Consider the following 22,971-nt stretch of genomic DNA (forward strand, 5'->3'; position numbering starts at 1 on the left):
AAATAAGCAACAGTGAGTTGAACTAAAAGAATGTAAAAAGACATACCATGCAAACACTAAAGGAAGGATGTAGTGACTTTATTAATGTCAGATAAAGCATATTTCAGAATAAGAAAATTTACCTGAAGTAAGACCATTACTTATTAATAAAATGAGCATTTAACCAATAAGACAAAAAAATCCTAAATGTGTATGTACCTAATAGCAGAGCTTCAATTTAAATGAAGCAAAGACATAAAATTGAAAGGAAGAATGGATAAATTTACCATTAGAATTGGAGACATCAATACTTGTCTCTCAGCAGTCAATAGAACAGGTAGAGAGAAAATCAGCAAGGAAAAGGTTTTCTCAACCTTGGCTCTATTGACATTTTAGACCAGATAATTATTTGTTGTCAGCAGGGGTGGGATGGCGACGGGGCTTGGGGGAAGACCTGTCTTGTGCATTGTAGAATGTTTAGCAGAGTAAGGCCGGAAGATTCTACCCACTGGTTGCCAGTAGCTGCCCACTAGTTGTAACAATCAATAATGTCTCTTGACATTGCCAGATGTCCACTGAGGAGCAAAATTGCCTGGATATGAGAATTGCTAGTATAGAATAACTCACTATTACCACCAACCAACTGAATCTGACATGTATAAAGCACTCTACCCAGCAAATGCAGAATACAAACTCTTTTCAAGTACATATGGAATATCCACTAATACAGACTATATTTTGGGTCATGAAAAAAGTCTTAACAAATTTAAAGAGTTGAAATTGTACAAAAAAATTTAAGCCGGTTCTTTGAAAAGATTAATGAAACAGATAGCCAGACTGACAATTTTTTAAAAAAAGAAAGAGAAGCCAAATTACAAATATCAGAAGTTAAAGGGAGGATTTGCTAAATCCCACAGGCATTAAAGGGATAGTAAGAGAACAGTACAAACAACTCTAAAAAAAAATTTAAAAAAAAAGGAACTGGGAAAAGATCAACTAAAAATTACTAAATATTTGTGAAGGAATGAAAACCCAAATAGACCTCCATTTATTGAAGAAATGGAATTCATGGTTGAAAACCTTTCAAAAAAGAAAACCCGAAGCCCAGTGGTCTTATCGTTAAATTCTATCAAACATTTAAAGAAGACTGTCTTGGTCCACTCAGGATACTAAAACAAAGTACCATAGACTATTTGGCTTGTAAGCAACATAAATTTATTTCTCACTGTTCCAGAGGCTGGGAAGTCCAAATCAAGTCTTTGACAGATTTGCCATCTGGTGAGAGCATGTTACCTGGTTCATAGATGTTTTCTTGCTGTGTCCTCACATGGTAGAAAGAGAGCAAAACAATTATCTGGGGTCCCTTTTGGTAAGGGCATAAATCCATTTATGAAGTCTCCACCCTCATGATCTAATTTCCTCATGATCTAAATGCCTCACTTTCTGATACCATCACACTGGAGATTACAGTTTCAATACAGATTTTCGGGGGACACAAACATTCAATCAATTGCAAAGACATACTAGCAATTTGATATGATTTCTTTAAAAAAAAAATAGAGTCGAGAGCAATTCTCAACTTATCTCAACTTCTGATGTCAGCATTACCGTGATGTTAAAATCACACAAAAACAATATAAGAAAGAGATCTTCAGATCAATATTCTTCATGAACATAGTTACAAAAATCCTCAACATAGTATTAGCAAATTGAATTCAGTAACATGTAAAAGGAATATAAATGACAACCCAAAATTACTTAATACTTGGGAGTCAGGTAATGTAACATACCATATTAACAGACTAAAAAGAAAAAAAAAGATCTTATCAATTGATGCAGAAAAAACATTTGACAAATTTAACATCTTCTAGTGATGAAAAACTCTCAGCAAACTGGTAACAAAAAGGCCCTTCCTTATCTGGCTAAAGGACATCCACAAAAAAGCTAGAGCTAATATCATACTTGGTGAAGGACTGAAGGTTCTCATCTGAAGTTTGGGAATAAGACAAGACAGCACACTCTCACTATGTCTGTTCAATATTACTTTGGAAATTCTAACCAGTGTAAGAATGCAAAAAATAAAGGCATACAGACAGAAAAGAATGAAATAAAACTGTTCTTATGCACAGATGTCATGATTGTCCACATAGAGAATCCCACAGAATTTAAAAAACAGTCTTGGAACTAATAAATGAGTTTAGCAAGGTCATAGGATACAAGGTTAGCACACAAAACCCCCATTGCATTTCCATATACAAGCTATTAACGATTGGAAACTGAATTATGAAAAATAATAATGCTCCAAACAATAAAATACTTCTATATTTCACATAAGTAAACAAAATTTGCAGGATTTTTATAATGAAAATTATAAAATGCTGATGTAAGAAAGCAAAGAAGATCTAAATAAATGGAGAAACATACCATGCTCATGAATTGGATGACTTAATGTCAACTCTCCCCAAATTGGTCTAATCAAAATTACAGCAGGATTATTTACATATATGGATGAATAGATTTTAAAATTTATATGAAAGGAAAAGAAACTAGAAATGGAAAATAATTTTGAAAAATAATAATAGAGTTGGAGGATTATGCGTCCCAATTTTAAAATTTACCATATAGTTACATCATGTGGTATTATTGGTGATGGGACAGGTAGATAGGTCAATGGAACAAAAAATAGAGTCCAGAAATAGATCTACACAAACATGGCCAAATGGTCAATTGATTTTTGACAAAAGGTCAAAGGATGTTCCATGGAGAAACAATGAACTCTTCAACAAATGGTGTTGAAATTGATTATTTATATGCAAAAAATTAAACCTTGGCCTGATTAACTCACATTAACTCAAAATGGATCATAGATTTGAATGTAAAATGTAAAACTATAAAACTTTGAAAAGAAAATGAAGGAGAAAATCTTCATGACTTTGAGTAAATGCAAAAGCACAATTTACAAAAGATGGTATTAACAAGTTGAACAAAATTAAGAGCTCTGTGAAAAAAAATGTTGAGCATGAAAAGACAAGCTACAGACTGGAAGAAAACAGTGCAAATCATATATATCATAGATATCTGGTATCCAAAATCTATAAAGATCTTTTCAACTTAACAGTAAGAAAGCAAGCAATACATTTTTTTTAATGTCCAGAAGATTTAAAGATACATTTCAATATAGAAATGTACAAACACAAAAATCGATAGTGCAAAGTTTTGGCAAGGAGATACTATAACTAGAGTTCTAATTCCTTGCTGATGGGAATGCAAAATGGTACAGCTTCTTGGAAAACACTTTGGAAATTTCTTACAAAACCATATAGTTATTATATCATCTGGCATTTCCCCGACTAAGTATTTACCCTAGAAAAGTAAAATTCCATGTTCACACTGAAACCTGTTCACATGTGTTTATAGATGCTCTATTCATAATTGCCCCAAACAGAAAAATAATAAATGTCCTTCAGTGGGTGGATTCCTAATACTGTACAGTAGTCTCCCTTATGTGCTGTTTCCATTTCCACATTTTTAGTTCCCCAGATTGGAAATATTAAATGGAAAACCCCAGAAATAAGAAATTCATACATTTTGAATTGCTCACTGTTCTGAGTAGTATGAGGAAATCTCAGGCTATCCTGCTACATCCCACCCAGACTTGAATCCTCTCTTTTTCCAGTGGATTCACTCTGTAAATGCTAGCTGCCTGTTCATCACTCAGTAGCTGTCCTAGTAGTGGGTAGTGATGCTGGTAGCTCAGATATGCCAAAGAGAGAGAAGCCTTAAAGTGCTTCCTTTAAGTGAAAAGGCGAAAGTTCTTGACTTGGGGAAAAAAACAAATCATATGCTGAGGTTGCTAACATCTACAGCAAGAATGAATCTTCTATCTGTGAAGTTGAGAACAGTATATTGTTGAAATTGTTCTATTTTATGATGAATTATCATTGTTCATCTCTTACGGTGCCTAACTCATAAATTAAACTTTATCATAGTTTTCCTATAGGAAAAACATAGTATATTATAGTGGTTTCAGGTATTCAGGGGGGGTCTTAGAACATATAACCTGCAGGTAAGTGAGGACTGTGGTAATGGAATACTACTAAACACAAAGTCTACTGATACATGCAACCACTTGGATGAACCCTAAAGTATTTTGCCTAAGAAAAAAGTCTCAAAAGTCTACATGAATGGAATGATTCCATTTATGTGACCTTCTGAAAAAGCCATAACTTTAGGTGCAGAACAAATCTGTGGTTGCAGGGATTAGGGGTTGGGGAAAGGCTTGACTAGAAGGGAAATGCACAAGTGAGTTTTCTGGGTTGGTGTCACTGCCTGCACCCCCACAGTGATGGTGGTTACATGAATCTGTACCTCTGTTAAAGCTTAGAGAACTGTACCCAAAGAGGCAATTTTACTGTGTCTACACAGTAAATTGTTTTTTAAAAAACTTTACAAAATGGTTGGGACTCCATATTCTACTTCTGTTCCTCTCACTGTGCCTGCTGGCTCGTCTCACGTTGGAAGTCTGTGATTTTGTTACGGCCCCACACAACCCAGTTCTGCCCCTGAAAAGGCATCCAAATAGGTACCATCTGGGCACCACTGTGGTCCAATGTGTATGTCTCCCTGGTGTATGCACCAGGGGGATGTGTTCCACAGGGAACAGCTGTTCACAAGCTGGCATGTCAGAAAAACTGTCTGCTGTGCTTGAGTTGAAATCTTCATTAAAAAGAGATGAATTGAGATCAGGGAAGTCTATGCACTCATCTGATGTTTATCAATGGCTTCTCCTCATGGTAGATTTGCCAGATTTAGCAAATAAAATTGCAGAATCCCCAGTAAAATTTGAGCTTCAGATAAACAACAAATAGTTTTAGTATATATATATGTATGTCCCAATAATTGCATAGTTCTGTATTTTATTTGGCAACCATATCCCATGGGCCTAAACAATCAGTAAATTTTCATTTCTCTGTGGTCATTATTAGTCCTTTGGGACTGATTTAAGCTAAGTCCATGTGCTTACTCAAGCATTCATTCATTTGTTCACTCACTGTATGAGCATATTGAGTGCCTACCATTTATCAAGCCTCTGAGCAACACAGATAAACAGTAAACAGGCCCGGTCCTCAGGTTGAAATAGTTCAAATCTAGATCCTCACTGATTCTGGCCACCAGAATCCCCTAAACACTGAAAACCTGGGCTGCCTTTTGGTTTTCTTCTACTATGTAAGATAAAATTCAGCTCAGGGAGTCCAAACACACTGAGCATGGGTTAGAAAGCATCCTGGACAGGAAGGGGTGTTTCCAACAAACGGGAGATCCAGCCAGTTGGGCCCAGCTGTGCCTGCTGCCCACAGCCCACCCACACTGTGAGAAGAAGCCCTCCCAGCTCTGATGAATGGTGATGAGCAGCGCGGAGCTGGCTGCAGAGAACTCCTCCATTAAGGAGCCTCTCTCCAAAGGGCCCTTTGGCTCCAAGCCTGCCCATTAATCACCTCAAGGTAAAATGAGGGCTGGCTGGGATAATGTACTTCACCTCCCCAGGGAGTCTGGGTCCCTAGGCAGCCCTGGGGCCAGATGGGGCATGGTGAACTTCCACCCTCTCTGCTCTTCTCCCTGGGGCCACCCGACCCTGGCAGGGACCCTTGTTCTCAGTTATAGAAGGCGGAGTGTGTTGTGTGGCTCAGGGTCCATCCTGACCCCCTAAGCTGCCCAGTACCACTAGACGCAGACCCAGTGCCAGAAGCCCCATCTCAGAGCCCCCAGAGACCAGGGATGTGCCTTGTGTTATCCAACTCTATGTAGCCACTTCCTGCCCAGGGTAAGAGTTGGCAAAAGAAGGGAGAAACAGATGATCTTTTGATCATCTGTTTCAAACTGGCTAGATGGCCTATTATCATTTCATAGAATTCTTGAAATGTCAGAGTGGGATCAAGCCACACAAGGGAAGCTGATAGTTATAGAGAGAAAGATGTAAGTGAATAAGCAGATAGATGGGTGAATAGACAGATGAATGGATGTATTTATGTGTGGTTTGATGGATAATAGATTTCATTCCACATGAACAGCTTGGCAGCTCAAATATAAGAGGTTTCTAAATGTACTGTGTCTTTTTGTTCTTGTACAATTGGTTTTTATACTTTGGAAAAAGTGGACCAGTTGGTTTGACTTTAATTTCTAATTAATTTTTTCTCTCTAGTCATTGTGAATCAAACAGCATGGTGGGACACCCCATGGATATCTAAATTAAAAAAGTAATGGCAACCAATATATTAATGTCATCCAAATATTTGCAAACATTTCCAGTTGTAAGACCCTTGTCATTATGATACTAGAATTTGTCTGGTGCTTCACACTCACGTATCTTTGACTACAATTTTAAGTAAGACTGACTTTGTTTCTATATATCTGACATCCCTAAATAGCTTGCTAACACAATCTCACAATAATAATTTCATTCTTTCAACTGACCCGTTGAGATACAGGATAGACACATGGAACTGAAACCCCCAAAGACACTGACGTTTCACAGCCAGTGTTTGGGACTAGCTTTATAGGAAGTTTCATGTCATGTGGATGAGAAATATCTTTTGCTTGTGGGTCATCTCTTAAGAGGAAATGATACAAACTTCCCTCAACAACTCACTCATTCAAAAGTAACTGCATTTGTCCTCTCTCCCGACCCTTATATTTACTGGTCATGTAACAGGCCAGCTCACGTAACTGTGACCTCCCGAGTGGCTTCAGATCACTCTCTTTGTCCTCTGCCCCTTCCCAGGATGGTCATGCTCCCTCTAAAGAGAGGCGGAGCTGTATCTTCACAGATGAAATCCATGGGAGGTGGAGACCTGCACTGTCATTCTGGGTCCTGTGTCTGTAATGGGTGTGTTGGGAACCTCTGGGCAGGCCTCTGAAATCAGCACTAACTTTTGACTTGGGCATAGCTTAGAGAATTACCCCTTGTCCAAAGATCATTCTGGGCCAGAAACTGTGTACTGTGCTACTTGCTCTGCAGTGTTACCTGGATTTAGGAATATAGCTTTCTTGGGGGTATAAACATAAAGTGTTTTTGTTTTTTCCACTAACTGCCCCAATGTGAGCCCTGCTTCCCTGTGGGCAGAAGGACAGATTGCTAGAAAGGGACAGATTAGAGGTACAGAGATGACAGTGCAGCTCACAGCAATAGCTCCACAACACTCTGGGCAGAGCTGATGGAGGGATGATGGCAGGAGAGATGCAGAAGCAGGGGCTGGAATCTTACAGGGACTCCACAGGGACTTTGGGGGGACTTCTGACATCAATTTTGGAAATACTGCCAATGTCAAGAGCCCCTCTCTATCATTCACTCATGGTATCAAAGTAATTGCCTCAAACATGCTGCTGGGCCCTTCATGTATGTTTAATCTCCACAGCAACTATGCAAAATATCAACCTTATTTTTACAATAAGAGAATTGAGATCGGAGAAGTTAAGTGACTTCCCCAAGGTCACACAGGCAGCAAAGAGTACAGTCAGAGTCAAACCTTGATGTGTCTGATACGCAAGCTGGTGTACAATCTTTCTATGCACAGTGCCACCTCTCTCTCTCCTCCCTCTGTTGCCTGTGCTCCAGCAGTAGCAAATGCCTCATCCTGGGGGTACATTGCTGGCCCCCACTGCCTCCAGGGGGAGGAAGCCATCCTGGAATCCTATGACTCTCAGGCTGAAAGCCACACCCACTTCTGCACAGGAGATTAAGGAAGGCCACTGGCCCCCCATGGCCCCAGGCCTCAGGAAGGGTGTTCCTGTTTTGCTGGAATCTCTGACATTGGAACCAAGGAATGTCAGAGTCCCCAGAACTCTGGGTGATGAGACACTTGCTCAAGTCCATTCTAATTTGGCATGGATTGGCCTGGGAACTGCAATGTCACCCCCTAGAGAGTCTGCTAAATGAAGAATGGTGTGCACTCTGGCTGAAGCAGCCAGCCAACTCAACAGAGTGAGGAGACAGAGAGGCAGCCTTAGCCAAAATCCCTGCAGAGGTTCCGTAATGCAGATGTTCCACTGGCCTTTTGGAGGAACTGACCACAGGCAAATAAGGTCCCTGAAGAAATCGCTTCAGTGTGACCCATTGCCTGCTCACTTCACTGTCCAGGGGCCCATGTGCAGGATATTCATTTTCATAGATGTACCGTATATATGTGGGTATATATCTAAATATGTACAAATAGTATGAATGTTACTGATATTTTAATGGCATTAGTAGAGTCATTTAACTGTAAGAGCTTAGCAATTGGCAATGAAAGAGAGAAAGAGAAACAGTTTATGGGGCACGCATAATGCCACGAGCCAGTTCACTTCATAGGCATGTGTCCCCAAGTGGGTGGCAATGGAGGCAGAACCTGGCTGTTTCTCAGTTCCTCCAGTCCCTGCAGGCCCAATGCAGTGTGAACGCCTTGCCACATGGAGTGTGAGTCAAGAGTGCAAAGACACAGGATTTTCATGTAGCAACGCCCAGGGACATCAGTCAACTGCATTCCCTGGTACTCACCAGAGAGGCAGTGACCTCTTTGCCCTGGAGGGCTGCAGGCTGCTGTAGTGCCCCTGTGTCAGGGGTGGCTGTATGCAGACCACCAGAAGTTTGATTTTTACCATGTGAGCTCACTTGAAAGTCTAACCTCTCATAAGGTACTTCTGCTATTGCCAAACAGCGGCTGTCTCTATGTGCTGGTCAAATGATGCTCCCCAGCACCCTCCCCGCTGCCTCTACACATCACACATCCTCAGAACCACGCTAAGAGGTACATCATGCCTGTGTCTTCATAAAGTGACATCTCCTTTGCCATTTCAGTCATCTGTACCACTCTCCTTTGTGGTAGGAATATTCCTCCTATTCTGGGTGGTGTAGGGAAGGAAGTTGTATGAGGAGTTTGTCCAGCTCACACAGCCACCTTATTCCAGCACTTCTGTGGGGTATGTTCTTCCCATTACAACAAAACTTCCATCCCCATGCCTATAAAGTAGCAAACGGAGTGTCTGTATAAAAATTTCTCAGGTTCACTTCATTTGGCAATTATCTGGTTAATTTGATCAACCCAGCTCTAAGTGTCTTACTGGGATATTATGCATTTCTAGCTTTGTCTGCCCCTAGTATTATTTACTTCTCTATCCTTAGCACCAGCGTGGCTCTGCACATGTGCTGCCTGGAAAGCCATTAGCTGTCAAACTGCCCCCTTTCCCCTAGCGGATAATAAGAAATCAACTTTTATTTGGAGCAAAAGTTCCCAGGAGGTCACATGGCCCAATAACAAAAGATTATGATTTCTTATTGGTTTAATAGCATCTATTTTGTAATTCTGGATGTACTCTGTTTTAATTGGATTTGTTAAAGGAACAAAAGGGAATTGGTGGCTTACAATTAAAATAAAATATTAAGATGATTAGTGTAACAGACTAGAAATGCCTTGTTCATCCACCCTACGTTCAAAACACACAGACCAACCTCAACAGAAGCAGAAGTCAAAGAACCAAAGGCAGACCTGGCCCCTTTGAAGCCCATGAGGTGAGCAGTGATTCCATTCCACCCAATGTGCTTTAAGCGCTGCCATTGCCAGACAGGTGTTACTCTGTTTTCTCCTCACAGCTCCTCTCCTCCCGCAGATTAGGAAACTGGGCCTCAGAGAAGCAGCTTGGCAGGGGAAATGTGCCAGGGCTTTGGCTGTGGTGGGTGTGCCCAGCCCCCCGTTTACCTTTCCCATGACCCTGGATGGTCTCCTGAATCCCACAAGCTTCAGCCTGAACTCCTGTAAAGAGGATGTAAAAGTGGCTGCTTCCCCAAGGTCAGGGGAGGGCAATGCATGGCCCTTGGAGGCTTTGGTTTTGACGTGTGTGTGTGTTTGTGTATGTGTGTGTGTGTTGGCGGGGGTTAGCACAGGAGGCAGCAGCATGGATGGGACCACACGACTGACCAACTGGGGAGCCCGGACTCCACGTGCCAGCCCAGTAGAAACCCCATTCAGACCCTGCAGCCCAGTGTCCTTATGGACCGTGACCCCCGCCTCCCTGAGTGCAGGCTTCAGTTAATTTATCCTGGGGGGCCAAGAGGACACATTGCTCCTTTGAGCTGCACAGGCCCCCTTGTATCATGCTGGGGCATCTCCTCACGTGGAATTCTTTCTGCACTGCACACCCTCTAGTTCTGGTGAGAGCCCACTGGCGACACAGCCCAGAGTCCACTGTAGCACCCTGTCTGCTGCAGGACAGCTCGCAGCTCTGCGGCAGCTTTGCTGACCACCTACCACCTGGGAAGGTGTGAAATGACTGCGAAGGAGAATGCTGAGGGTCAACTCTAAGGACACAGTTGAACTTCCCATGGTCCTTTGAAGTCATTCACTCATCAACAGTATTTGTTGAAAACCTGCTATGAACGAGGCACTGTTCCAGGCAGCAAACAAAGTGAACGTCCTGCTCACATTCTAGAAGAAGAATCAAGCAAAAATAAGATGATGGATGTTAGAAAGAGTCAGGATAGGCCGGGCGTGGTGGCTCATGCTTGTAATCCCAGCACTTTGGGAGGCCAAGGTGGGCAGATCACAAGGTCAGGAGATCGAGACCACGGTGAAACCCCATCTCTACTAAAAATACAAAAAAATTAGCCGGGCTTGGTGTCAGGCGCCTGTAGTCCCAGCTACTTGGAGAGGCTGAGGCAGGAGAATGGCATGAACCAGGGAGGCAGAGCTTGCAGTGAGCAGAGATCACGCCACTGCACTCCAGCCTGGGCAACAGAGCAAGACTCCATCTCAAAAAAAAAAAAAAAAAAAGAAAGAGTCAGGATAGAGACATAGAGTAGAAGAGAGAAGACTTGGAAGATGTGCTTTTTTAGAATGGGGAGGCCAGGAGGGCCCTCTTTGGGGCCTGAGCAGATGATACCTGAGCAGAGATCAGACAAAGTGAGAATTCAGGCAGAGGATTTCAGATGGAGGAAACATCCAGTGGAAAGGCCTCATTGCAGAGAGGAGGGGATGGACAACAAGAGGAAGGAGAGGAGGAGGACAGAGGAAGAAAGAAGGAAGGAGGAAAGGAAGGGAGGGTGGGAGGAGGCACAATAAAAGGTAAGTAAATAAACAGGAGAAACCCAGCCCTGAGGCTGGTACCAGGCATGGGGTTGCACTGGACTGATCTCATAGCCTCTGGGCTCCAGCAGGAAGCTACCATGTGTTGGACCCCATACTCCAGGCCAGTGAGTGTAGGCATCAGGGGGCAGTGGAAATAGCCCAGGCATGGGAGGAAGTTGATTGAGTGGGTTAGAGGCTGCCTCTGCCATGCGCCCCCTGAGGGCCATGGCCAAGCCCCTTGCTCCTCCTCTCTGCCTACACTCATCGTGCTGGTCTACACTCACTGCCTTGGGGTGAGCCCACCTAGTCTCATTGCTTTGAATATGATCTATACACTAACAATTCCCCAGTGTTTGGTTCTTGCCTGGACCTTGCTCCCCAATTCTGGACTCACTTAGCCTACTGCCTACTTAGCATTTCTCCTTGGATGATTTTAAGCATCTCAAACCCTGCCTGTCCCAAACCCAGCTCCCAGCCAGCTGCTCCACCACAGCCCCTTCCAGCTGGGCTGACAGCCTTGGCCTCCTGTGGACACTCAGGGCCCAAACTGTGGCATCAGACTCGACACCTCTTCTTCCATCCACCCCCAATTAATAATGCAGACTGACCTTCCCCCACACACTGATGCCCCTTATTTCTCTGCACTTCTCCTCCATAGCATCTGGCATCTAAATGTAGTTTATGATGCATTACTTGTTAATCTTGCATTTACTATCTATCTCTCGTTCTCCTCCCCCACCTACCCCAGGACACATGGCCTGTCTTGTCCACTTGTCCATCTCAGTTCCTAGCACAGAGTAGGCCCTTGGTCAATACTAGTTTAATAGACACATTCTAGGTGCTTCCAAGGTCAATCCCGATTCCCATGCCCTCAGAAAGGGTCTCAGCTCTCAGCTTTGTCCCAGATTCATAGCTGAGAGTCAGCTGCTGCATAATCAACTTGACTCACTGTTTTTACATGTACTGTTAAAGGAGTTCCAGTACATGAATACGTTTTAAGGGAGAGGTCCCTCGGGAAAACTCAGGTTGTCATTTGCACACAAAATATTCGTTGGTCACTGAGTGTGTACCCTCTTGGAGACAGGGATGCTTTCCAAATAGACGCAGATGATGGCATGATGGATTGTTTGACCATGAGAACAAGTGCACTAGGGGGCTGGAGAGTGGTCAGTAGCATCGCACTTGAAGCCAACTTAACTGGGTTAGGCCAAGGGGAGAAGCATGGGAGCCAAGGCAAAGAGACGAGATGAAGCAAGGAAACGGCTGGTACTCTGAGAAGAGGTGGGACCAGGCTATGGAGAACACATAGAGGACACTTCTAAGAATCTCCCTTCAGGAAATAAGAATAAGACTTTTGATAGAAACATGCTTATGATGGTGCCATTTAAAATAGTAAAAAAAATTAGAAACAACCCAAATATCTAACAATAGACAAGTGATGAAATAATTACCGTGTAATCATAGAATGAAATAAATAATAAACAGAAACTAAAACAAAACAAAACATTATTTTCCAAAAGTGTCAAAAGGCAAAATGCTGAAGATGTCATGTTAGTGAAAAAACATCTGTCCGTGTGAGCCCTGTGTTCTCCGGCGCACATGCACCCCCACACCCAGAAAAGAGGAGAGAAAGAGTGCCAAGAATATCAGTAACGCTGCTCTCTGGAGGTGATGGTCCTGGGCTCTTTTTACTTTTCTTCTTATACGTCTACATAGTTTTTAAATGCTCTGCGACAGATATAAAATCTGTTTCTAACCAGAAAAGAAAGTTACAAACACATATTCACACACATGCACGCACACTCACACTCCAAACACACACACACACACACACACACACACACACACACACACACGATTCTGTTTCCTTTCCTATTACCTGAATTCAGGAGAGGACAGGGTGGTGGTGGGGGTTATTCACTGGAGCTGGATTTGCCTGGGGCAGTTGCAGATAAAGGATACCTGAGAGGTGTCCCTACCTCTGCAGACACAGGAATTGGGCAGCAGGTTGACAGTCTGGTTGCCTGAGGCAGCCAGTGCTGTCCTAGGTCATCTGTGGGCACTTTATGCTGTCACAGTGGAATGCAAGAGGTGGCCACTGAGAGTGGGGGAGGAGCAGGCAGCCCAGGGCAGCTGTTCCTGTTTCCCTCCAGAGATACTCTATCAGGGACAGCCCACCCTCAGCCAGCCACGGAGGGCTGTGCTATAAACGACACGTGGCCTCTTATGAGCGGGTGGCCCGTATTATGGTGCAATGTAGGGAGGAAACGTCAAGCAGAAGCTGTACTTTCTCCCTGCAACCTCCAACCAGAGGTGAAGAACTTTGGGAAGACTGGCCTACTTTTTGAAAGAATGCTTCAGATTAGTGGAGAAAAAGGGTAGTTTGGGCTCACTGCTTGCATGGAAGACCCTTGTCTTTCAGAAAATGCTGCAACGTCTAATCCTAAATTTCTTCTGCAGAAACTTTTCCTAAATTCAGATTTCCTTTCCCTCCTTGAATCTTTATCAGGTTTATTTGAAATCATGACTGAAGCACTTGGCATTGCCCCCAATAAGAGAGATAGCTTTCCTTAGGACTTTGTGCAAACAGACATAACTATTGCCAGGAGAGCTGAGAATGATGTGATCAGGACAGGGCAGCACCCTGGCAGCTTCCAGATAGGATGGCCACCCACACATTAGTCATGCCAGCTATCCCTTTTTTTCCTGCTGTGCTTGAAAAGGCAGGTGAGTAGGCTGCAGGGAGCGTAGGAGCTGTGAGGCAAATAGAAGTGAGCCCCGCTCCCCTTCATTGCCAACCCAGGTTTAGTCCCGTAACATGCCTGATCCCAGTTTACTGCTCTGCAAAATGGATTGGTCAATTGCTCGTTGTTTGAAGAGCGAATGAGGTGATAAAAATGTTAGGTGACCAGTGTTCAGTGAGCACTCAATAAACAGTCATCTGGCTTCTACCACCAGAGGTGGATGCTAGTGGGGAATGCTGGTGGAGTCACCAGACTGCACCGTCTCCATCACCTCCCTCAAACCAGCTGCTCTGGGCCGCTCCCCACTGGTCAGGAATCTCAGATGGAGGAGTTGGAGAACAATCTTTGCTGATTCCCAAATATGAAATCTTTGCAACCTTTCAAGCACTGACAAATTATTAATAATAACATTACTAGTGATTACAGAAAAAGAAATATAATAATAGCTACTTACAGATATAATTATCCCTATACTCACTTTTAATCTCTAGAGCTGGCTAGAGTCCAGTCTCCCCATTCATTTGTCTGTCCAGCAATTCCTACTGGAGTTGTACTATGGGTCAGGTCAGTGGATATGCAGTGAGCAAGGCTATACCTTTGTGTTTGTTATGAAGCTACCGTTTCAAGAGACAGCAAATAAAGCAAAACAAAAAAAAAGACGGAGACAGAGAAAAAAAAAGAGGGAGAGAGAGGAAAAAAAAAACAAGGAGCATTGCAGTTGGTGTAAATGCTCTGCAGATAATAATAGCTGATGATGTGACAGAGAATGCCGAAGTCAGACAGGGCATATTGGGGGGGATGTTGCTAACTCAGACTGAGGTGGGTGAGGAGGTTCTTTCTGAGAAGGTGACATCTGAGCTGTAACTAGAATACTAAGAAGACGCCACACTGAAGGATTTTGGAAAGAATTGACAGGAAGAGGGTGTAAGCTGGAGGTCAAGGAGGGGAAGGCGAAGAGCTGGGCAGGGGCAGCGCAAGGTGGGCCATGTGCTCATGGGTAGGGGACAACATAAGGCCCTCTAGAAGGATGACGTTGGCTGTAGGGAAGCAGCAGAGGCAGGGAAGGAGAGTGATGGAGACAGGCCAGCTGCAGGCAAGAGAGGATGGGAGTCTGTGCTGAGGGGCATGGCGGAGGAGGAACCATATGGATCCAGGCTCTGTGGTGGAAGCAGAGTAGATGGAACATTCTTCTAGATTGTATATGTGGACCAGGCAAAGAGAAAACTCAAGAGCAGGCTGGAACTGCTAGAGGGGCCTAGCACTTCCTGTATCTTTTTCTTCCTTTTGCTCAGCACAAAGTCTAAGTACCTCATGTGTGTCATCTCATTTAATCTGGTCATTCCACTTCACAGACGAAACACCCAGGGCCTAGTCAAAGGCACATGCCTCGACTGGAGCCAGAATCTCTTTGGTGCCCTTTCCCATGGACTTAGCCGCCATCTGGCTTTTCCATGCAAGCTTGGCTTTACAATGTCGGATGGCTCTCTTGGCCGCCCAGGAAGCTCCTGACTCATCATGTTCTGCAGATGCTGGCAGGAGCTGAGCTAGATCCTGTGGGAAACTTTCTTCCTAGTCAGGTCAAGCCCCATCCTTATGGCTCATCCCTCCCCGAAAAAGAAGCATGCATGTGTTATTAGACCCAGTTCTAGGGGCTGAGATGAGTTCCATTATATGAGACCAGTAGGGAGCTCAGAAACTGAAAAATTGGCAGTGAATTGCATTGGCAATGGGCTGAGAGTTGGCAATGGGGCTAACAGCAGAGTACACATGGGCGTGGTTCAGTTGCACACCTTGTGTTCTGGGGTTTCAGGGGCCTGGAAACATCACCTAGCTTTCACTCTCTCATCTCTCCACTGATAGGAAGGGAGAAAGGGCCTGAAGTCACCTTTGATGCTGGGCAACAGTGAGAGACCATTGGAGGCCCAAGCGGAAGCTGGAGGCACCAAGCACCAGGCACTAACAAACCAATCTGCAGACAACCACAGGGCTTGGGGCCCTGCAGGGTGGACAGAAGCTGTCTCAGTGCCTCCCATCTCCCCTGGAGGCTGAGGCTCAAACCCAGAAGGCATGTGATCACTCCAGCTTACAGGCCTGTCACAGCCCTGTCCTCCTAGACGTGTGACTTTGCACAAGTTTCTTAACCTTTCTGAGTCCCCATTTCATTTGCCGGGAGTGTTATTTCATACTTGGTTCACATAGCATCCATGTTGTTGATAAATGCATGGAGAATTTATTATGTGCTGGACCCTTTGCAAAGCAAAGACACTACCTAATTTTTAGCACATTAAAATGAGGTTCCTCCCTTTGTATGGATTCTGTGGACCACCCACTACAGACCAGGCATTTTATAGACATTACAATTGAGTCACAACTGCCTGGCATGTCGATTTTCATCTCCACTGGAGGGATACAGCAATTGAGGCTCAGAGAGGCTGAGAAACTTGTGTGGAGTCACAAAGACTCTAAGTAGAGGGTCTGTCTTTTCCCACTATACCTGTCATAAAAGTTGGGACTTGAGGAGTGTGTTCCCGTGTGTCCCATGAAGAATCCCCCTTTGCAAGGCCCAGCTCAGCTTAGGGCTTAACCACTTATTAGTGGGTTCTAGTGTTCAGGATAACTTGTAGAAAAAGTTTACCACTAGACTTCTTAAAACACGGATTGCTCTCCAAACCCCATTACAGTAAACAAGAATCAGATTTGTTCTGCTGGGCTGGACCCTCGTGAACGAACAAGCAGTCACAGTTTAGTTTCCTTAGAGGGGTGACTGGTCGGGTGAAAGCAAACAGTTCAAACACGTCTCCACCTGCCTGTAGAGCAGCAAAAACACCATGGAGACCCAGACATTGGAGACAGGATCCCATGTGATCCCCAAAGCGCCACTGACTCGCACACCTGCCTCCCCAGGCTCGCCTGTGCCCTGGCCTCCGAGGACACCCACTGTGCCCCAGCTAGCTGCCCTTCCTGGCTGGGGCTCAGGCAAGCTTCCTTCTCTCCTAAATAATGCATTAGGTGGTGTCTGGGCTTTGTAAATAAAGCATACTCAGAGCACAGGCATTTCCAAAGCTGCTTACTCGAAGAAGGGGAGAAAGAGAAAAAGTAGAGATCCAAGCAGTTTTTTGGCACAGTTAAAGTAAATTGATAAGTACAGGGCCGACACCCGAGCAAAACTTACCCTGCTAGTCCCAGCTTCTCCTTCTCAACTGTGAAACTTTGTCACCAAGCAACAAGAGACTTGGGACCTGGAGGTCATTAGCAGTCTTGACACCAGCCTGCAAAGTGAGAGGACACAAGGCTGAAACGCTCTCTAAGACACTCAAATTTCGCAACAGGCTGGCTTACCTGCCACAAGGAGGGAACCCCAGGGCTCACCCGCTGTGATTCCTGCAGTTGGGCTTTTCCTCCGGTTCACCCAGCAGTCAGTGGGAGAGGATCAAGGCAGAGCCCCTGTCCATGGCAACGGCCAGGCGGATGTGGCTACACAGGGAAGAAGCCACACATTTCTCTTGAAAGAGACACATATTTCACTTTAATAGCATTCATGAAACATCACTCCCCTTTCTTTGAATTTGTGCAAGTATTTTTTTTTTCTGCTCTTTGGTTTTTGAGAGGGCTGTCTTTCATCTATTTATTTGAATTTAATTATTTCTTACTTTTTTGTTTCTCTTTGCACCCTTTTTCCACTGTTAAATCAGAGTAGCTATAGTACTCATAAAATCATACAGCCCTGTAATCATATTCTCTCACTTGATTGTATGTCATTAAATGCTGGTGTGTAGTTTCTGAAATCTGCATCCTGAATGAACATAGAGCAGTGAGCCTTGTGCTTTGCTTTTCCTGCTGTTTCCAGCCTGGCATTATCGTGAATAAGGCTGCAATTATCTATTTGTGCATCTATGGTCTTTTTTTTTTTCAGTGTTTTTTTTTTTGTTACATTAAATTTCCAGAAATTGAGAAAATGAGGAAAACAAATTAAGTATGAAAATTATTATGCAGATGATAAAGCATTGAAGAAAAATTAGAAAATGTATATGCAGAAATAAGAAATTAAAATGCTCTAAATTTTTCCACCTAGTCATAAATTAGAAAATAAATTAATTAGCAAATAAGTGAAATAAGTAATTTCGAATCCAAAATTAAATTTAAGTAGTAAAAATTTTGGAAAGTACAAAAAAAGCAAAATAAAATGACTTCAATTTAGAAATGAAAACAAAACAGATCATTAAATGAACGCTAACTATAACATTTTTGAATACATAACCATCACCATATTATGTTTTAAGTCCAAAAAATAAAATACATAATTTAATTTAGACAGCAAATGGATTTAAATAAATTTCTGAATGAAGATGACTAGAAAATTTAAAATTACCTCAAATTCTACTACCTAGTATACTTCTAATTAGAATATATAATACATAATTTAAAATTGAAATTAAATAATATAAAAATCATAAAGTACCCAAGAATAAAATCAATATTTGAAAGAGGAAAATATACAAGATAAATACATTTTAAAATATAGGTATGTAAAACCTTATGAAAATTAAAAGCACTCAGACTGGGCGTGGTGGCTCATACCTGTAATTTCAGCACTTTGGGAGGCCAAGGGGGGTGGATCATGAGGTCAGGAGATCGAGACCATCCTGGCTAACACAGTGAAACCCTGTCTCTCTAAAAATACAAAAACATTAGTCGTGTGTGGTGGCACGCGCCTGTAGTCCCAGTTACTTGGGAAGCTGATGCAGGAGAATCGCTTGAACCCGGGAGACGGAAGTTGCAGTGAGCTGAAATCCCGCCACTGCACTCCAGCCTGGGCAACAGAGTGAGACTGCATCTCAAAAAAAGAAAAAGAAAAAACAAAACGAAAATTAAAAGGACTCATAATTTTGGCAACTGGCAGTAACTTTGTATTATATAAATTTCAGGGTTTTTTTGTTTTTTTGTTTTTTTTTTTTTTGAGACATAGTCTCACTCTTGACACCTAGGCTGGAGTGCAGTGGCACGATCTTGACTCACTGCAACCTCCACTTCCCAGGTTTGAGTAGCTGGGATTACAGGCGCCCACCACCACGCCTGGCTAATATTTGTATTTTTAGTAGAGATGGGGTTTTGCCATGTTGGCTAGGCTAGTCTCGAACTCCTGATCTCAGGTGATCCGCCCACCTCGGTCTCCCAAAGTGCTGGGATTACAGGCGTGAGCCACTGTGCCCAGCCAACTTTCAGATTTTTAACGTATATACAGCCTCATATTATGGCATGGTTGTACAATAACAATCTGGTCAATTTACAAATGCTCATTTTTTAATGTCATGCTGCCAAATATATGCCACTGATTAGTTTGTCAGGTAGCTGGCTTTTCATACACTAGGATGAAGATTTTTGTTTGTTTGCATTTGTTTTCTTCAGTGTCAGGGCCCTGGAGCAAGGTCTGATCCTGGCAGGTGCTCTGAACAGCCAGTGTATCGGTGTTTATGCCGGCTGCTCTGTGCCAGGCCGAGGGTAGACACCAACAATGAATTTTACACCTCCCTGGCCTGTACACCACCTCCTTGCCCCACACCTCCATATCGTCGTCTGTTAATGGAAATCATGGTAAATTCGTTGGGCCTTTGTGGAAATTAGACAATAGGCAAAAAGTCTTCACACTTTTTAACAGGTTAAACAATTAAGTGTTATTATTAGGTCTAGAACTGTATGCAGAATTTCCACATGTTAGGGAAATGAAGAGTGATAGGACAGAGAGGTTTAATGAGCTGTTAGTCCAGCAGGGTGTCTCTGGTTTGAAAGGGTACATCTGTCTCTGCATGGATTTCTAATGCCCTACCTGGGTCTGAAAAGTAGAGTCCAGGCTGATACAGATTTGCTTCTTAGGAGAAATAAATGGGGAGAGAGGGAGTGTGTTTGGCTTCTCACTGAACAGCTGTGCCCCTGCCACACTCTGCCCCCAACATCTCCCCAGCTCACACATTCCCTACACAGGGAGCCTCCCCTGGCAATGGCTAAGCAAGACTATTTTCTCCTGTCCTGAGAAATAGCCCATACCCTTCAGCAGGCCTGTGTTTCCAGCTTGCCCAGATAAGTGATTTTTCTTCTCATTGTGGCTTGTGTATGCCTAGTGCTTCTTAACTCAAGAGTCAAATCCCTCAGTCACTCACTAACCCATTTTACCATGTCCTCAAAACTGTTTTTGTAAATAGGCAACACATGGGATAATTTGGAGAGGCAGCAGGATTTTGAGATGTGTCTGCATTAGCTCGGGGGCCCAGGTTAACCTACAGGCCCTCCGTAGATGTCTGCCATGTTAGGGCTACACCTAGCCTCCCAGTGCCAGGTGAAGAAGAGGATGGGCAAAGACCCCAGTCTCCTTCCAGGGCTGAGAGGGTGCAGCCTTTAGCCAGATGAGTCCCTCGGCTGAGAGCCTTTGGTCTGGGGGCTAACCTACCATATCCGGAGGCCCCGCCGCAGGCTGTTCTGCCAGCCCCCGATGGAGGATGAGCTCTTGGAACGTGCATCTGGCTCTCTCCTCTCTGCCACCTGCTCTGGGGACCTGGTTTCAGGGTAGGGTGGAGCTGGCCCAAGGGAGAAGAGTCAAAGCAGGACTATGAGGCAACTCAAGGTACTGATGCTGTGCAGCATGGGGTAGGGAAGGCCCTAGGCCACCTGGCATTAGTGCTCAAGCTTCTGAAACTCCTCTAGGGGGTAAAGGACAGAGATTTGGTTAAAAATGAAGCAGGATGGGTGTAAATGACCCCTGGAAATAAGGAAGAACTTGAACTACCCACGATGTCCTGATTCAGAGATAATCTTTCCATCTTTGAAGTCATCCAGTAGAGGTGGACACCTGTCCTGGGTGGGAAGGGAATAAAGGGGTTGATGTGATGTCCTCTGTATGTCTGCCCGTGCTAAACCCAATAAGGCCAGGCCGGGTAACCGCCACAATCCTCACTGGCTTCGTTCGAGTTCTTCGGTTCTTCTCTGCTCCACCCCAAGTTGCCCACAGGCCCCAGTCTTGTCCTGAAGCTCAGTGCAGGCCCCCAGCAAACCCCGAGGATTGTGTTTGCTGGGCTGAATGAGCAGGTGCACAGGTTCCCAGGTCGCACAATCCTAAGGTCACCCAGAGCGGGACTGGCAGAACCAAGCAGGTCTTGACCAGAAGCAGGCCCCACTCTGCCACCACACTCTCCTTCCTCCCAGAGTAGAAAAGAATCTTCCCTGCTCCTGAACAATGTCAGCATAGCCAGGACCATGCTTGTTGAGCAGCTCCATGCCCACACCAATGCTAGCCTTCTCCAGACCCATGGTCTCACTGGCTCTCCCATGCCCCTGTGTGACCAGTGTGGCCAGTGTGTTGCAAGGATGATATGGCAGATCAGAGAGGCTTGCTGTCTTGCTTGGGGCCCCCCATTTAAGTGGTGGAGGTAAAATTTAGATCCAGGTATCCCTGACTTCACGGCCAGAGCGCTTTTACAGGCTGCCTCCCACAGATCTCAAGAGCACATTAGAAAGCCAAGAGCCATTTGCAACATCTTGTTTAATCTAAAACTTACATGATAATGATGGATGATGGACGATGCAGTTTATTAACTCTTAAAGCAATACTTTCAACTAATCGCCAGTTACCAATAAAATTCACATAGATCATTTTGAGAGTTCTGTAATCGCCTTCAGATTAATATGATTTTAAAACAATATTTAAAAAAAATAGAACTCACCTTTGGTTAGGTGTCCTGGAACTGCTGGTAATGGCGTCTTTCTCTGACGGTACCAGAAATAATGGAACTTCCTTGGAGCTGATAGCCAATGAAATGAGGAGTGGGATGGTGAAATGCCTTTTTCTTCTGTATACCATTCCACCTGATAGTAACATCACAAACGACCACAGGCAAAATTCTAGAACCCTGTCTGAAAGGGAGGAGAGCAGAAACTGAATCTCATTTCCTGGATCCTAACAGGCACATTTAGCTCCCCTGCTTTCACTCCTCTGTCCTCACTCCCCTGTCAACTTATAAAACAGAGTAGCTAGATCAGCAGGCTGTGGCATGCCAACTCCACATGCTCATGGCTCTGGAGGGCTCAGCACAGGTCCTTTTCAAGGCGATGACCCTCACTGTCTCCAGCTTGGGCTCTGCCCTTGCCTATAGCCTTAAGAGCAGCCTACCCCTCCAGAACTGGGTGGGTGGCAGAGTCACAGACACAACAGGAGAACCAAATCTTCACTTGATGCTTTGCAAGCTAAAGCAGTACATTGGAGCACGTTTTGCCTCTGCTTATTGTTGGGTGTTGCTTGCCTGGATACATGGCCCAAATAGATGACTTCTCTATTAGGGATGAAGAGGTAAATCCCAGCCTGGGAGTTACTTTCTGCTTGTGGAAAATCTGCCAAATAAAGAATTGAATGCAGAGGGATGGAGAGCCCGGGACAGAAGATGTGACAGTGGGGCTACGATGGGAAGGTGAAGCGGCACTGTACCTCTGGGAAACACGGGCAGCCAGGCCTTGTCCAGACTGAGCCCGGCAGGGTCCTGACACAGACCATGCAAATGGAGCAGAGCGTATGTGGGGACTGGGTCTGTGGGCATTCAGATGTCTGCGGGCACCTGAATAGAACTGTGGCAGAGGAGATGGATGGAGCCAAGGGATATGATTTGGCTTGGTGTGGTGGAGCATCTTGAGCAAAGACCTAGTCTTCGGGGTAGAGGAGAGTCTCATGGAGTTGGGGAAGAAACGACTGGAAAAGGAGCAGAGGGGCACCTTGGAGGCTGAGGAGCCAGGCTCTATAATCCCTGCCGAACAGAAGAGACGTTTCGGGTGTAGGAGGAGGGCTCCTCCCACACCCTCCCCAATATTGCCTTTTGTTACCCTTTTTCCCACCAGGGCAGTCCACAATGGGCCTTCATTGGTTTGATATGTAAGTCTTAATTTTAGCCATGTACATTAGTATGGTCTTTTAAAGGAACCATTTGGCCATAGGTAGCAAAATGGTAAATACTCACACTTTTTAACCTAGTGGCACCACAGCTAGAAACCTCTCGTGGATACACTCACAAAAGTACCCAGAGACATGTGCCAAAAGGTGCTCCTGGAAATGTCAGTTGTGAGAACAAAGCCTGTCACGGGGGCGGTCAATCAGTTAGGATCCAGCTGTGCAAAACTGC

The 22,971-nt window shown here is 44.3% G+C and overlaps 2 protein-coding genes across 23 annotated transcripts in view; one reads left to right on the top strand and one right to left on the bottom strand.

The window, feature by feature from the left end:
- LRRC18 (leucine rich repeat containing 18) overlaps nt 1–22,484 on the bottom strand; it is a 31,347-nt gene extending 8,863 nt beyond the window's left edge. For 2 of the 7 annotated variants that reach the window (XM_031652355.1, XM_031652356.1), the window contains exons 1-2: nt 21,529–22,484; nt 16,989–17,318 (exon numbers count right to left, since the gene is read on the bottom strand). The gene's annotated coding sequence lies outside the window, so the exon portion shown is untranslated. Of the gene's footprint in view, nt 1–12,951; nt 13,053–16,988; nt 17,319–21,528 lie in introns of those variants that run through there. The other 5 variants (XM_017962800.3, XM_009214396.4, XM_003903634.5 and 2 more) reach the window with 5 other exon arrangements.
- WDFY4 (WDFY family member 4) overlaps nt 1–22,971 on the top strand; it is a 297,261-nt gene that overhangs the window by 232,935 nt on the left and 41,355 nt on the right. The gene's annotated exons all lie outside the window — the stretch shown is intronic.

The sequence above is a fragment of the Papio anubis genome, chromosome 11 (genome assembly GCF_008728515.1).
Source record: "Papio anubis isolate 15944 chromosome 11, Panubis1.0, whole genome shotgun sequence".
Taxonomy (NCBI): Eukaryota; Metazoa; Chordata; class Mammalia; order Primates; family Cercopithecidae; genus Papio; species Papio anubis.